The sequence below is a fragment of the Garra rufa genome, chromosome 8 (genome assembly GCF_049309525.1).
Source record: "Garra rufa chromosome 8, GarRuf1.0, whole genome shotgun sequence".
Classification (NCBI taxonomy): Eukaryota; Metazoa; Chordata; class Actinopteri; order Cypriniformes; family Cyprinidae; genus Garra; species Garra rufa.
In genome coordinates, this window is record NC_133368.1 from 45934823 (window position 1) to 45948681 (window position 13859).

Consider the following 13859-nt stretch of genomic DNA (forward strand, 5'->3'; position numbering starts at 1 on the left):
AATGTTGGCTCTTGAGCTAATAAGGGGCTCTCCAAGCTTTTTATACCCAGTATATTCCTGCGTATCTCAGCAGACAACAAGGTTAGTGGATTTGAATTTCACGCTCCTCTAAGTAAGCCGAGCATTTAATTCCAGTCTACTTATCTCGTAAATGGTACAAAATATTCCTGCGAGCCTGTGATCGGAACCATTTCCCCTCTGCGTTGCTTATCTAAATGCTTGGCAGATGTTTTGACCGGTCTCTGTAGAGCAGGAGATGTTTGCTCGGCCTTGACTTTTCTGTATCTCGCTTCTGCGGTGGGAATGTGGAGGTCGGGACATGTGTGAACCCGAGAGACGCGTGGGTGAAACGGTAGAGTTAGAGTTCATCAGGCAGTACGTTGACCCTCTGCGTGACCTGTGGGTCGTGTATGGATCACCCGTTGCGTCCTGAATCCCGTCTTGAACATTACGTCTTCTCAGCATGTCTTCTCTTTGCGCTCGTCATGGGAGAGCTGTTTCAACGTGGAGCGTAAATGTGGTACGCTTCCGTTAAATGCCATTACCTTTGCTTTCTGCCTATGTCTCATTGGCTTCCTGGTGAAATGTAGTTTTTAATGTTTCCGTTTGATTTTCAGATACTGTTGTTGAGCGGCTTGTTTGAGGGGTGGTAGTTTATCACACGTACATTATGGCAGCAAAAAAAGATAAGAGAAAGTGTTTTCACCTTTTATTTTTATTACCTTTTTAATATTTTAAGCCCATTTTATCTTATTTTGTATATTCTATTTTATTATTTTAGCATTTTTAAATAATTAAATATTATATTATATAAAAATAATTTGTTTATTTTTTTGTTTACTTATTATGCATGATTATTTGCTCAGTTGCATTATTTTCATGTAGATTATTTTATTTTTTTTATATTTTAAATTCTTAATTTTTCTTTTGCATTTACTTTGCATAAATATTTGCTTAGTTGCATTATTAGAATATGTATTTTATTTTTATTTTACATTTTGACATTTTTTATATTTTATTATTTTTGTTTATATGTATTTTTTCTAATTTGTACTTAATATTTAACTATGCATGGCTATTTTCTTAGTTGCATTATTATTTTCATTAAGAATATATATTTAATTTTTTATTTTACATTGTTATCTTTAATTTTTTTATTTTTTTTATTTGTATTTATTTTTTACTTATTTGCTTACTGTGCATGATTATTTGCTTGTATTTTAATAAAAAAATTGTACATTTTGACATCTTTTCAAAATTTTTATTTTATTAATATATTTTTTACTTTGCTTACTATGCATGATTATTTGCTTAGTTGCATTATTTTTTCATTAGGAATATTTATTAAATTTTTATTTTTATATTATTTTCACATTTTTTTTGTTATTAATTTTTATTTATTTTTGTACTTAATTTGCTTACTTTTCATTTTTATTTGCTTAGTTTCATTATTATTTTCATTAAAAATATTTATTTTATTTTTATTCTACATTAATTTATTTCACATATTTTATATTTTATTATTTTTATTTTATTAATTTTTTACTTATTTGCTTACTATGCGTGATTATTTGCTTAGTTGCATTTTTTTTCATTAGGAATATTTATTAAATTTTTATTTTTATATTATTTTCACATTTTTTTGTTATTAATTTTTATTTATTTTTGTACTTAATTTGCTTACTTTTCATTTTTATTTGCTTAGTTTCATTATTATTTTCATTAAAAATATTTATTTTATTTTTATTTTACATTAATTTGACATTTTATATATTATTATTATTTATTTATTTTACTTATTTGCTTACTATACATGATTATTTGCTTAGATGCATTATTATTTGCAATAAAAGAATTTTTATATTATTGTTCATTTAAAATTATTTCAATTTTGAATTTACTTTAATTTTTATATGCATAGTTATTTGTTTAGTCGCATTATTCCGTTCATGAAAATTATTTTTTAGTTTTTTCTATTTTTTTTTACATTATTTTCATATTTTTTAATATATATATATATATATTTTTTTTTTACTTATTTGCTTACCATGCATGATTTTTTTTCATTGAAATTACTTTTTTTAGTTATTTTCTTGTTATTTTACATTATTTATATATAATATCTTAATATTTTTTTTTTTTTTTTAATTTTGTATTTACTTATTGCAACTAAAATCATGCATAGTAGGCAAATAAGGTGATTTTTTAATATTATTTTTATTTCTCATCTAAAATTATTTAAATACTGTATTTACCTGATTATTTACTTATTGTATTAATTTAATTAAGTTTATTTATTTTATTATTTTTGTTTTACATATTGTTTTTTATTTATTGCTTACTCTGCATGATTATTTACCTTACAGTAATTTATTTTAGGCTACCAGAGACAAAAATCATTAGCTCGTTTTGATGCAGTGGTTAGCAGTTATTTTAAAGCAAAAGGTATAATATAATTATTCAACATATATGGTGTAATACTGCACTTAAATAACGAGTAAATAACAGTATTACGGTAATATTTGGCATAACTGCAATAGAAACAATACTCAAATTTCTGCCAAACTAACCAAATTCTATTCAAATGGACTTTTCTACCAGGTTCAACCAGTTCACCTCCAGCCCATTTCCATTGTAGACTACTTAATTATAATGTGAGGGATTTGGTTTAAACAGTTAAGACGTGGTGTCAGTCTGTGTACAAGGGAAAACGGTTTGTTTTGCTTGAAATAATAGGCCATGCACAGAGGAAGTGATTCACATATAGAGTCGCTGTGTTATTTTCTTCCATCTCCTTCCCCCAATCTCATCTCTCTTCCTCATCTTCCCATCCCACAATGCTTTGGGAGTAATGGCCTTTCCAGACCTTTTCTAAACAGCTTATGTTTACAGTGAGTGACCTTCCTTACCATATTACCAGCTGTGGTCCTGGATCTGTGTTTTGTCTGTCCGCAGGGAATATGCCCGTCAAACAACCAGTCCAGTCGAACTTCCTTCGCATCACATCCCGCCCACTTTTTACTTGATGTTCAAGGGAAAGTGTGAATTGATAAAATGCAGACCTTGAAAGCAATCAGGGTTTCTGTGGGCCTTTAAAAAAAGTCTTAAGTCACCCTTCTACCAATGAAGGCCTTAAAAGTTATTAAATCAGAACACTGCAAAAATAAATAAATGAATAATATAAAATAAATAAAATAATAATACTAGCTAAATAAATAAATGTATTATAAATAAACAAATAAAAATTAAATAAATTATATAAAATAAAAAAAGTGTCAAATTAAGGCCTTAAAAGTTATTAAACCAGAACAATGCAAAAATAATTATATGAATAATGTAAAATAAATAAAATAATAATACTAGCTAAATACATAAATGTATTATAAATAAACAAATGAAAATATATAAAATGAATAAAAACGTGTCTTAATTCACATTTTTTAAAAGTTATTAAATCAGAACACTGCAAAAATAAATAAATAAATAATAAAAAATAAATAAAATATTAATACTAGTTTAAATAAATAAATGTATTATAAATAAACAAATAAAAATAAGTAAATGATATAAAATAAATTTAAAAAACTAGTTTACTTAATTCACACTTCCACAAATTAAGGCCTTAAAAAGTTATTAAATCAGAACACTGCAAAAAATAAATAAGTAATCTAAAATAAATAAAATAATAATACTTAATAAATAAATAAATAAATAAATAAATAATTTATTATAAGTATATATATATTATAAGTAAATGATATTAAAAATACAAAAATAGTTTACTTAACTTTTTAAGGCCTTCATTTGTGGAAATGAGAATTATTAAATCAGAATAAACAAACAAATAAATAAATAATCTAAAATAAATAAAATAATAATACTTACTAAATAAATAAATAAATAAATAATTTATTATAAATAAAAAATAAAATGAAAAATATATATATAAAATAAATAAAGTGTCTTAATTCACTTTCCACAAATTAAGGCCTTAAAAGGTATTAAATCAGAGCACTGCAAAATAAATAAATAAAATAATAACACTACATAAATAAATAATGTATTATAAATAATCAAATAAAAATAGAAAAAAAATTAAATAAACAAAATAGAAATTATATTTAATAAATAAAGACATAAACAAAAAAGTAAATTATCTAAAATAAAATAATACTACTAAATAAATACTAAATAAATAAAATAAAATAAATAAGAATAAATATAATAATATAGAATAAATAATTTTATTATATATAAATAAACAAAGAATAGTTAAATAAAAATAAATTAATTATATAAATAAATAAAACAATAATAATACTAAACTAAATTAAATATAAATAAACAAATTAATTAATTAATAAAAAAAACTATATAAATTATACAAAATATATATTCAGTATTTAAAAAAAAAATACAAATGTTTAAATATCACAAATTTAAATATCCTTAAATCAAGATACAGTTTCATGAGATGCGAATTGAAGATATGAAGTCTTGTTTTTTGGGGAACCCAAGACTATTACTTAAATTTATGCAAGAACAAATATCTATAAATTGTTTGTGAAAACTAGTTTTTAAATTAAATGGATTTCCTAAGCATGTTGGCAATTTAGACTTAATAAATAAAGACTTAACTTTTATCAGTTTCTTTTAAAATATGACATACCTTCTGTCATTTTGATTCTCAAGTAAACGTACCTTGAATTATAAATCTTTAGGCATTTTGTACTAAATATGAACACAAAAATACTAATGAAGAACAATTTGTTTGCGGCCTTTAAGTTCATTACCATATTTTAGTGATTGGGAGCAGAGCTGTTTAAACCAGAAGTCTTTTTTATTTATATATTATAAAATAAATCGAAAAGTAATGTAGATCTGTCGGAAGATGTATTTTAATCTAATACATATTATAAAGGTCTTAAAGTCTTAAATTTACTTCCATGAAACCTGCAGAAACCCTCAGTCACTTTGAGTAAAAATCAATTACCGAATGCATACATGTGAAAGCAATGTCTGCTGTACAACTTGGGTCCTGAAAACAAATTTTCTCACCATTTAGTCTCATTTATAAGAAGCAATTGACATATTAAGAGACCTCGCTGGTGGTTTGTCTTTCCAGCAGCCTTCACTTTGCAAGCGTAACCCTTATAATGCTTTCATTCATGGTCATCACACCTTTTCAGCAGATCTGCAGGGAGAAGCTGTCAGCGTTGAGCATTTTTAGCATTCCCACTGTTTTTATAAGGGCAAAGGAAAACTGGCAAGATTGACATCTCGCTCCTACGTGGTCTGTGGGTGCTGGAAAGCCATTAAAAAAAGAGAAAGAAAATCCCTCTTGTGGTCGGGCCCCGCCGGTCCCCCTCATTGTGAGTGTGAGGAAACTGCAGAGTCATGGTAAACTGCGATCTGAAGGTCGGCGGCTCTTCCTGCCTTTCTGATGCGCCGCTTCAATGGAGCATGCCGAATAAAAGTTTCCACTGGCCAAACAATGATTGTGACTACTTCTAAGGCAGGATGGAGTTGTTTTTAGTAGACTCAGGATTATGGATCAGGTTGGAGCATGTATATGCTGCGTGACTGAGGTGGTAATCTCTTAAAGCATATGATTGGAATTTTTTGGGGCCTCACCCTTTGTCCACTTTCCATAACTGATTATTTTAGGCAGTGGGGCACTTTTAACCTTCCTGCATTTATGTTCCCTCCTGCTGATGAAAAGTGAACTTTGAACAATGCAACAAGTCTCCTACTTGTCTTGACCACTCAGATTGGGTCTGAGTGGCCTGAGTAACTGTTTGCAATAAATATAATGCTTACTAACTATCTAAATAAATGTATTATATAAACAAATAAATTATATATAAAATAAATAAAGTCTTAATTCACATTTCCACAAATTAAGGCCTTAAAAGTTATTAGATCACTAATAATAAATAAATAAATAATGTAAAATAAATAAAAATGTATTAAATAAATTACTTAAATACATTTATTATGAATAAACAAGTAAAATACATAAATAATATACAAATAAGTAAAAATGTGTCTTAATTGAACCTTCCACAAATTAAGGCCTTAAACGTTATTCAATCAGAATACTGCAAAAACATGAACTAACCACGAACTATACATTTGTTACTGTATTTACTAATCTTCATAAATGTTGGTTATCGAAAATTCAGTTAATCATTGTTTGTTCATGTTCGTTCACACTGCATTAACTAATGTTAACAAGATTTTAATAATGTATTAGTAAGTGTTGAAATTAACATCAACAAAGATTAATAAATGTTGTATAAGTGCAGTTCATTATTAGTTCATGTTAACTAATGTGGTTAACTAATGTTAACTAAAGAACCTTATTGTAAAGTGTTACCTGCTAAAATAAATAAATAAATAGAATAAAATAATAATACTTACTAAATAAATGAATACAATTATTATAAATAAACCAATAAATTAAAAATAAATAAATTATATAAAATAAATATAAAAAGTGTCACCCTTCTACAAATTAAGGCCTTAAAAGTTATTAGATCAGAACACTACTTAAAAAAAATAATATAAAAAAATATACAGAACACTACAAAAATAAATAATATAAAATAAACAAGAAAATAAATAAATAAATAAATGTATTATAAATAATCAAAAAAAATACATATATTTTTAATAAATTAAGTTAATTCACCCTTCCACAAATTAAGGCCTTAAAAGATATTAAATCAGAACACTGCAAAAATAAATAAATTAATAAATAAAATAAAATACTAAATAAATAAATACATTTGTTATAAACAAACAAATAAAATATAAATAAAATATGTAAAATAAATAAAGTCTTAATTCACACTTCCATAAATCAAGGCCTTAAAAGTGTTTAGATCAGAACACTACTAAAATAAATAAATAATATAAAATAAACCAAAAAGGAAATAAAAAATAAATCTATTATAAATAAACAAATAAAAATTAAATAAAACTAAATAAATGTTATAAAATAAATTTTAAGTGTCTTAATTCACCCTTCCACAAGTAATGGACTTAAATATTATTATTATATATTTTATTATTTAGTTTTATTTTCATCTCTAGTTTAATGTTGGTAAGCCCATTTTATTTAATCTTATTTTGTCCATTTTATATATTATGTTATATTATATTATATTATATTATATTAATTGTCTAATTTTTAATGTTTTTTATTAGATTTTTTTCATTGTTTTATTTTTTCATTGTTTTTTTACTACTATGCATGATTATTTACTTATTTGCATTATTATTTGCAAAAAGATCTTTCTTTATTATTTTTACATTTAAAATTATTTAAATGTTGCATTTACTATTCATGATTATTTACTTGGTTTCATTATTATTTTCTTTACAATAATTTATTTTAGTTATTTTAAGTCATTTTATTTTATTTTTATCAATTTGTAATTTTATTTTTTAATTGTTTACTCATTTGCTTATTATGCATGATTATTTTTTAGTTTTTTGTTGTTTTTATTTTTTTATTTTAAATTCTTTACATTTTATTAACATGTTTATTAACAAATTCCAGGCATTATATACTCCCCTTATTCTGTTCAAAATCTTTAGTATTTTATTTTATTTTATTTAAAGGATAACTATTGCCAAAATGCAACCTGGGCTGTTTTTTACTTATATCTAAAAGCATAATTACGACAAACGAGCCGTTTTTGAGATTGACTGTGATTTAGTTTTGTGGTCAGTGGCCGGTGAATGGGAGTACTAGGGGCATAACTTTGAACGCATCAAAATCGATATTTTTACAACACTAAGAAGGCTCGACACACCATGAAACTTTGCTCGAAGTATCGCCTGGATCTCTACACATGAACTCGAGCATTACCTAAAAATTACATTTCGGTCATCCTTTGCTCTCATTTTCTCCCGAACCTGCATGACCAACTTTCTTCTGTGGTAGAAAATGTCCCAGTGTTTTTTTGTTCATACAGTGAGAGTCAGTAGGGGCCAATGTTGTTCTTGAAAATATTATTGTCATCACAGAAAAAAGCTAGTCATACAGGTTTGAAACAACATGAAGGTGAGTAAATGTTGACACAGTTTTAATCTTTTGGTGAACTATCCCTTTCAGTCATTATTTATTAATTCACTGAGCGCTTACCTGTCAATCTCCATTATACATGACCAAACTGACATTAAAATAGAAAAGAAATGAAGTCTGGTAGTGATGCACAATATATTGGTAGTATATTGTTTATCAGTTGGGCATTTTAGGTATTTTTCAATATATAGCTGGATATTTATTGGATATGTAATATTGTATGCTTATTTCCCCTATTTTTACATTTAGATCACCTTTGCCATCATGTAATAGTCACTTAAAGTTCTTAATACATTAATAATTTAATTAATTACATTTAATTGCTAAATGTAATCTTTAGCAAGTATCAAAACAAAAACTTAAAATAGTATTTTAATATAGTTTTCAGCCATAAGGTAAAAATATTATATTAGTAATTTTAAATAAAATAATGTTATTTTTATAATTACATTTTATACATACAATAAATTAATTAATAACTAATAAGTGAATACAAATATTGATAATATTATATATTTCTCTACAGTATGAGATTTCACAACTTCATACACAGTTTTTACATCACTTTAACTCATCAAAGTAAGTTAAAGTATTTTAACTTTAATTTATAAGTTGTATAAGGTTCAACTTATTTTTAAAGCCAGTTTATAGTAAATTGAAAGTACTTAAACTGCTAAGTTGACTGTATTAAAAAAAGTTAAGGCAGCAACTTATTTTTTATAGTGCAGAGATTATTAGTAAATAACAATCTACAGTTATGGTTTGTTCAAGGTGTTTTTGTGTCAACCTATAGGCTCTAGTTGAGACTAGAGTCAAAAGTTTACACCCCCTTTCAGAATCTACAAAATGTTAATTATTTGACCAAGATAAGAGGGATCATACAAAATGCATGTTATTGTTTATTTAGTACTGACCTGAATAAGATATTTCACATAAAAGATGTTTACATGGAATCCACAAGAGAAAATAATAGTTGAATTTATAAAAATGACCCTGTTCAAATGTTTACATACACTTGATTCTTAATACTGTGTTGTTTTATTTAGTGATAGTTGTTCATCAGTCCCTTGTTTGTCCTGAACAATTAAACAATTAAATTGCCAAACGCTCACTGATACTTCAAGAAGGAGAAACGATGCATTAAGAGAATGGGGTGAAAACCTTTGAACAGAATGAAGATGTGTACATTTTTCTTATTTTGCCTAAATTTCATATTTTTTCATTTAGTACTGCCCTTCAGAGGCTACCGAAGATAGTTACATGTTTCCAGTAGACAAAATTAAATAAATTTACTCTGATCTTCAAATTCAAAAAGTTTTTATACCTTCTTCTGGAGCATCAATGAGCATTTGGACCTTCTGTAATAGTTGCATATGAGCTCCTCGGTTGTCCTCAGTGTTGAAAGATGGATCTCAAAATCATACAGTCATTGTTGAAAAGGGTTAAAATACACAAAAAAGCTGAAAAACCAAAGATTTTGTGGGACCTAAAGGATGTTTTAGAAGAACAGCAGGTAGTTTATCTGTTCAGGACAAACAAGGGACTCACTAAGGGAATCATTAAACAAAAAATAATTTAGGTAAGACCACAGTTTTAAACAGGGTAATTTTTATAAATACAACCATTTTCTCTTGTGGACTATATGTAAACATATTTTAAACATATTTTATGTGAAATATCTTATTCAGGTCGGTACTAAATTAAAAAAAAAAATTGTATAAACCCTCTTATTTTGGTAAAATAATTAACATTTTGCAGATTCTGAAAGGGGGATGTTAACTTTTGACCTCAGGTGTATCTGTTTGGATGACCAATGACAGACAGAGTGAGAGTTCATGCAGGTTTGTTTTCTGCAGTCCTGTTTAGTGAGCTAGCGGTGCAGAAAGGACAGACTTCACCTTTAAACCTGAATTTCACGACTCCCCTTTAGGCTTCAATAAGTTGCAACAGCTTTTCTTCATCACATAACCACAACTGTGCTTGTGAAAGCTCATTTGGAGCCGAAAACTGACAGCTGGGCCGGCGCAGAATTGTTTGGAATATGGTGCCAGTTTATCTCATTAAGTGCAATCTGGAGATTTAGTGAAACAATCTGCTTCTTCCTACGCAACAGTCTGGTTTGGCGTCACCACAAGCTTCTGTTTGCGAACGAGTCTCATGATAAAGAGATGAATCCGGTTGACAGACCACATGAATCACAGCTGTGTGTTGGGAGATGATTCGCTTCTCATTATTACACCGTTTGTGAGTCTGTCAGGAGTGACTGTCTTCATCTGGACACTTCATGAGCTCCCTGCACTTGATAAATTTGCAGATTTATCGTTGGCACCCGAAATTCCCACACTTGCTTCACTCACTTTTGAGAAATGAAGGCCTATGAACACATTACAAAATTCTTGCAAAAGCATGTTTGTGATGTCATGACATGAGTCTAATAAAAGCCTGTTTTTTTTTTTTTTAATTGATCTTCATTGCATCAGAATTCCTGGAAAAGGTCACGTGTTTTCTCCGTCGTATCAACAACCGATGCACAATCAATCATTTTCGCTCGCCCACTGATTGAATTGGCTGTTATCGCCTGAGAGCGTGTTGAAGCTGATGTTGTGTCTCGAGGGATCAGATAATTAGGTCCACCTTTAAAGGAAAAGCTCAGATAATAACAAGATCACAGGCGATGGAAAAGAGCAGTGTTGTTTTCTTCTAGCAGGTTTAATTGAACCTCTGGGCCCTGACATGCCTGAGCAAGAATGTGAGCGAATACTTTTGTGTTACGCGACTGCTCTTGTTGTAGTTGCACAAGCAATCTCTGGGACTGTTTTAAACAGATGAAAGGTGCGTCACACTTTAAATGTGAAATTGTTTATGACTCTGCAATGAATATAAGCAACAAATCATGCTATTTTTGCTTTTGTATTTAAGAAATAACACATTTGTTAATCTATTATTAATCTAATGCCTCTGTTCAAAAGTTTTCATACACTTGATTCTTAATACTGTGTTCTTACCTCAATGATCCACAGCTGTATTATTATTATTATTTTTTTTTGTTTAGTCATAGTTGGTTAAAACATGGTTAAACCGCTTGCTTTTCTTCAAAAAAAAAAAAAAAAAAAATCTTCAGGTCCCAGAAATTCCTTGTTTTTTCAGCATTTTTGTTTCTTTGAACCCTTTACAATGATGACTGTATGATTTTGAGATGGGGGTGAAAACTTTTGAACAGAATGGAGATGTGCGCATTTTTCTTATTTTGCCTAAATATATTTTTTTCGTTTAGAACTGCCCTTTAGAAGCTACAGAAGATACTTACATGTTTCCCAGAAGACAAAATAAATTAAATTTACCCTGATCTTCAAATTTAAAAAAGTTTTTACCCTCCGGCTCGTAATGCATGGTTTTTCCTTCTGGAGCATCAGTGAGCGTTTGAACCTTCTGTAATAGTTGCATGACTGCCTCAGTTGTCCTCACTTTGAAAAGATGCATCTCAAAATCATACAGTCATTGTTAGAAAGGGTTCAAATACACAAAAATGCTGAAAACCAAACAATTTGCAGGAGAATTTTACTGTTTACTGTTCAGGACAAACAAGGAACTCATGAACAACTATCACTAAACAAAAAACACAGCTGTGGATTATTCAAGTAACAACACATTATTAAGAATCAAGAGTTTGTAAGCATTTGAACAGGGACATTTTTATAAATTCAACTATTATTTTCTCTTGTGGACAATGTAAACAGCTTTTATGTGAAATATATTAATCAGGTCAGTACCAAATAAACAATAACATGCATTTTGTATGATCCCTCTAATTTTGGTAAAACTATTAACATTTTGCAGATTCTGAAAAGATGATGTAAACTTTTGATCTCAACTGTATGCTTTCTTTTTAATTTCATGGGGACTTTAAAAGCTACATGACATTTCTCACCAGCGAGGTAATTACAACACTGTTCTTGAATAAGATAAATTTACAGTTTTGCTATTAGTTGAGACGCTGCTACCAAACCCTGTTGAGAGACGTACGGACTCTGTAATGTAATTCTCACACTTAATCTTTGTATCTGTTTAATAACTTAATTAATAACTGCATTAGTCTTCCAATAATGACTCAAGCCAACATTACTAGCTCTAAAATGACGCTTTGGAATTAGCAATGGAGGCGTGGGATGAGATGTGTAAGAAATTAATCCTATTCACGAGAGCGTTTTAAGGAGAATAACCTGACGAATATCTTAAAACACAACACCTGACCAATAGTTGAGGTGTGGTAACCATAGCATAAGCAAAAATAATTGACTCCAGTAAAAATAAGGCACACCTCTAACATTTTCTAATAAATTCACAGCCTGTCATCAATTATTCTTTACATATATAGTATACTTTGAATATTGTATAATATGAATAGAGTATACTTTGAATATAGTTTATTATTATTATTATTAATATTTAAAACAGCTGAGTACATAATTTTCAGGATTCTTTGATGAATAGAAAGATCCAAAGATCAGCATTTCTATTTCAGATAAATGCTGTTCTTCTGAACTACTTCTGAAATTCTACTCAGCTGTTTTCAACATAATAATAATAATAATAATAATAATAATAATAATAATAATAATAATAATAATAATAATTATAATAAATGTTTTTGAGCAACAAATCAGAATATTAAAATGATTTCTAAAGGATCATGTGACTGGAGTAATAATGCTAAAAAAAAATTCAGCTTTAAAATTGCAGAAATAAATTACATTTTAAAATGTATTCAAATAGAAAACAGTTATTTTAAATAGTAAAATTATTTCAAAATTGTACTTTTTTTACTGTGTTTTTACAATAAAAAATAATGTTTTTTTATTTTAACATACTTTAAAATAGAATTTATTCCTGTGATGAAAAGCTGAATTCTTATCAGCTGTTCCTCCAGTCTTAAGTGTCACATGATCCTTCAGAAATCATTCTAATATGCTGATTTATTATTAGAATTATCAATGTTAGAAACAGTTGTGCTACCAAGTATTTTTTTCGAACCTGCGATACTTTTTTGTTTTGGTTTCTTCGATTAATTAAAAGTTAAAAATAACAGCCTTTCTTCATAATGTTAATATTTTCTAACAATATAAGTTTTTGCTATCACTTTTTATCAATTTAACACATCCTTGGTGAATAAAAGTATTAAATTCTTTAAAAAAAAAAAGAAAGAATAAAAATTTACTGACCCCAAACTTTTGAACGGGAGTGTATTTACATTTTGAAGGCTGTTATTTTTAACGTTTAATTAATCAAAGAAACCAAAAAAAAAAAAGTATCACAGGTTCCAAAAAAATATTTGGTAGCACAACTGTTTCTAATAATAAATCAGCATATTAGAATGATTTATGAACGATCATGTGACACTTAAGACTGGAGTAACAGCTGATTAAAAAAAATCAGCTTTTCATCACAGGAATAAATTCATGTTTTAAAGTATGTTAAAATAAAAAACATTATTTTAAATTGTAAAAACATTTTGCAATATTACTGTTTTTTTGTATTTTTAATCAAATAAATGCAGCCTTGATGAGCATAAGAGACTTCTTTAAAGACTATTACAAGTCTTACTGACCCCAAACCTTTGAACGGTAGTGTATACACACACACACACACACACACACACACACACACACACACACACACACACACACACACACACACACAAAAGCTTGATTGTTATCTAGTCTGTATTTCATTGCATTGCCGTAAAAGACTGCTCTTTTATTGGTGA

At 27.6% G+C, this 13859-nt stretch overlaps 1 protein-coding gene across 3 annotated transcripts in view; it reads left to right on the forward strand.

Annotated features, from left to right (window-relative positions):
- The window catches only part of cobll1b (cordon-bleu WH2 repeat protein-like 1b), a 97220-nt gene that overhangs the window by 20834 nt on the left and 62527 nt on the right, over nt 1-13859 (forward strand). The window lies entirely within an intron of this gene.